The sequence below is a fragment of the Nicotiana tabacum genome, chromosome 12 (genome assembly GCF_000715075.1).
Source record: "Nicotiana tabacum cultivar K326 chromosome 12, ASM71507v2, whole genome shotgun sequence".
Taxonomy (NCBI): domain Eukaryota; kingdom Viridiplantae; phylum Streptophyta; class Magnoliopsida; order Solanales; family Solanaceae; genus Nicotiana; species Nicotiana tabacum.
Genome location: NC_134091.1, coordinates 56,027,520 through 56,031,434, shown reverse-complemented (window position 1 = coordinate 56,031,434; position 3,915 = coordinate 56,027,520). Strand labels below are relative to the sequence as shown.

Genomic DNA, 3,915 nt, shown 5'->3' with positions numbered 1-3,915 from the left:
CCGCGTCGTGCGAGCCCTAGGCACGCGACCCAGTTTTCCTGGCCGAAACAGAAGAGGCACAAGGCCATCCCATACAAACAGTAATTGATACAAATGCATCCTAAAATGTCCTTTTGACTGGGAGATACACTACTTTAGAGTAAGCCAAGACCCTTAGAGGTACTACAAAAAAATGCTAAATTTGCGGAGGTTTTATTTACATATTGCAGCGGTCACAAACCTCCGCAATATACTTTTACGTCGGTTTTCAAAACCCCCGCAATAATGTTCGCCGCAACCAATTTGCAGGGGTCTTTTGACAGACCGCCGTTATCATATAGCGGCGGGTATTTGATGGCGGCATAACCTCCGCAATTTGGTAGTTTGGCTGTCACTTATTAAAAACATAGCAGAGGTCTAAACCCCCGCAGTTTCTTTATTTAACCCCCATAAATTTTATAACACAATATTATTATAGGTTAAATAGTGACAGTTATAACCTCCGCTATTCATTGAATATTTTTTTTTTCTGCAATGTTACTCCATAGTTGTTCCAATTTTAATTATATTAATATAATGAAGCATCAACAAATTATATAAATTGCTTACTGGAATCAAGTATTATCAATATATTAATAAACCACAAAATACATTAAAGTAAATTATCATTAGTCTCAAAATTTTGCTTTAAACACAACTGCTCCAACCATTAAACACAAAACATCAATATTATAATTAGTCTTAAAACTAACATTAAACAGAATATCCACTCCAACCATTATGGACAAAAGATCTACTATGACCATTCAATCGAGTATGATACTTAATTATCTAATTCATTTGCAAGCAACTTCAATGGTTGTCGTTAGGATTACTTCCACTGGATGATCTTCTTACATCCATGGTTGAAATGGATCCGCTAGCCGCATCACTTGGCTACAAAACAATCAAAAGAAAATATAATTAACAAAACGTACCTCAACAATATCCTAACTAATAATACTTGGACTGAACAATCATATTTTACAAAATTAAATAAGAAAGTTATGAACTATTCTTACCGTTGAACGAGGAGGAGAAACAAATATCCCTGCAAATTCTTCAGGTATCTTCCCTTATTTAATTATCATATACGCCTTAAAAGCATTCATCATTTCCCTGTAGTTCTCTTGGCTTTGATTGTGAGCATTCAACATTTGATTGTACTTCTCTTGGCATTGGGAAGAACATGAACCATTATTATAACTTGAAGCATTCAAATCACTATAACGAGGTCTTATTTGTCTAAAAGCTCTGCCAGGAACAACTTCTAATCCTAAGCACCTTACCCTTCCAGAGTGCTCTTTTCCCAACACCTTACCAACAACATCATTTGGCGAAATTTTATACTCATCCACGGTGCTTTGGCTCAATGCTAGTTCAATTTTTTCCTAAATACATTACACACCAAAAGTCAGTGTCTTTACTTCAATCAGTGATTGACAAGTTAAAAAAGAAAAACAATAGAAGAATAATATCCTTTTCTATTATAAAATAAGTGCTGAAACTTTGGCACTGCAGTTAGTAACACAATCTGTATACTGGTTTCTTTGCTCTGTTTCTGATATAATGCTAATGAAGTGCTTTAATTTGGATCATTCCAATTTCCATGTCTCATGTCTTCCCTATAGTTTACTTCTCTGTTTTGTTCAAGTAGTTGCCTTGGAACTCTATTCTAATTCTTGATGTTGACAGTTCTCTATTGTAATTCCAATATCAAGAATATGAGATTGGGGAAGGTGTTCCTTAACTGATATCAAACTTTTGCGAATGAAATGTCTAAATAAGAGAATAAATAACTTATAGATAAGTTAAATATCAACAAAGAAGACTAATAGCAGAATAATCCACCACTTTTATTGTGAGTTATTAGTTTGAAGAATTGACCCAACCAGTCGTCCACCTTATCTCTTTGACATAATAAAGCTAAGCTAATTAAATCAACCAAACATAGATCCAAAATCAGTTATTCCTTGAGGTTCATTTGAATTTATCTTCCTCCTGTAACTTCTTTTCGTATCCTCAAAAATCGAACAAATTACTCAAATCCAAAATGGAGCCTTCTCATACTATTTATGGCTATGCATAAGCGTACACTTCAATTGTTAGTGCACGGTTAATGTTATAATAATAAACACATATTTATTCTTCTAAATTACTCCTAGGAATTAGGATATTATGAATGCAAACAATTTGATTATGTTATGCACCAGAATATATGAGTAAATACTTACTCGTACTTGGTTTTTATTCTAATCAAACAGTTTAACTTAGCAATTAAAAGTTAAAAAGAAAACACATTACTTATTCATGATTTAATTGTAAATATGTATATGAAAACATCTATCTTGTATATATTGGATTGATTAATCAATGGATATGTATAAGGAATATTTGTTTGCAATGGAAAAATTGAAACTGCTAGAATATTTTACCGTGGAATATGATACTCCTATAATGTTAAGGAAGAAATGAGGCCAAGAATCTAAAATAAACAAACCAACTGAACTGTGAAGTGCCACTTAATAAAACCCACTATTTAGTGACAAATAGTGAACCACAAAATGCCACAAAACTCCAAGTATTCATTCAGAATCAAGCTGGAATAGTAGAAGTGCATTATTGCAGAATATTTCAAGAAAACATCAGCATTAGCCACAAGCAAATACCAATAACAAGTCCTATGGCAAGAAATTCCTAACCAGAATTGGCTGCAATTGTTATTGTAAAGACAAGAAATATGTTAAGGTTGATGATCAAGTCGGCGAAAAGAGTGTTATATCCTTCTTCAAAATACACCGATTCAACCAAATTTCTATCGATTCTACCAAATTTTTGCCGATTCAAAATACACCGATTCTATCAAATTTCTTCAAAATACATCGATTCTACAAATTAACAGAGAAAATAAACTTAAAACCCACATGCATGAAGAAATAAAGACAAAAAAGCAAAATCAAAGCAAAATCGAAGAGGAATTTGTATGAAAGAGCAAAATTAAATAAACTTACATCCAATTGATTGATAGATCTGAAGTTTTCTTTCATATCTCTTTCATTTTGCAACAGAGGAGGCGCTGAAGAAAAGCAGAGAGCTATTGTATTTGGAATTTTCAAACTACACGGGCTTGAAATCGGAGGAAATGAAGAAGAAATGGAAGATATCAAGTAAAGAAGAAATGGAAGAGATTAAGTGAAGGAACAGAGATTGATAGATCTGTAGTCTCTTTATTGCTATGGGTTTTGATTAAGTGAGAGTGGGCGAGGGTTTATGAAAATGAAAAATAAGCGAAAATTAGAAAGGGGTTTGGGAAAAAATGAGAGGGAAATATTAGGGTTAGTGGGCGCTATTTTTTTAAGGGTTGCGGAGGTTACCGACCGCCGTAAATATAATATATTTGCGAGGTTAAATAACCCCCCACAATTTGATATAGATTGCGGAGGTTATATTAACCGCCGCAATAAAACCTCCGCAAATTTAGTATTTTTTTGTAGTAGGCAAGAACATGTTAGGAGAAAGATTCAACCATTAGTTTTTCTCCTCTTCTTTCTATTTTTTATTGTGGGTTATGGAGTTTAGTATTGGGTTATCACATACTTTTAAGTAGCTAATTCTACTATTTAGGGTTTTTATGGAACCTTTTAAAGAATGAATTGTTGAAGTAGCTAACTGAGCCTTTGGATTTCTCTATGTGTTCAACTACATGCTTATTTTAGTTAATTGAAGATCTCCCAATTGATTGCGCCTATTTATTATGTATTGTTTGGGAAATGGTACACATTTAGGTGGTTATTGAACAACGTCACTCCTAACGTAAGTGATGAGTCAATACGGTGGATTTAAAGGTGGGTTTAGGAAATAACAAAGCCGTGACGGAGTCATAGTGAGCGGTAAAAT

The 3,915-nt window shown here is 33.4% G+C and overlaps 1 long non-coding RNA gene across 1 annotated transcript; it reads right to left on the bottom strand.

The window, feature by feature from the left end:
- Positions 1-588: 588 nt before the first annotated feature.
- On the bottom strand, positions 589-3,441 carry LOC107787950 (uncharacterized). Its single transcript, XR_001648513.2, has 2 exons — positions 3,030-3,441; positions 589-915 (listed from the first exon to the last, which is right to left on the bottom strand). It is a non-coding gene; the product is annotated as an uncharacterized LOC107787950 (long non-coding RNA).
- Between the last annotated feature and the right edge of the window lie 474 nt (positions 3,442-3,915).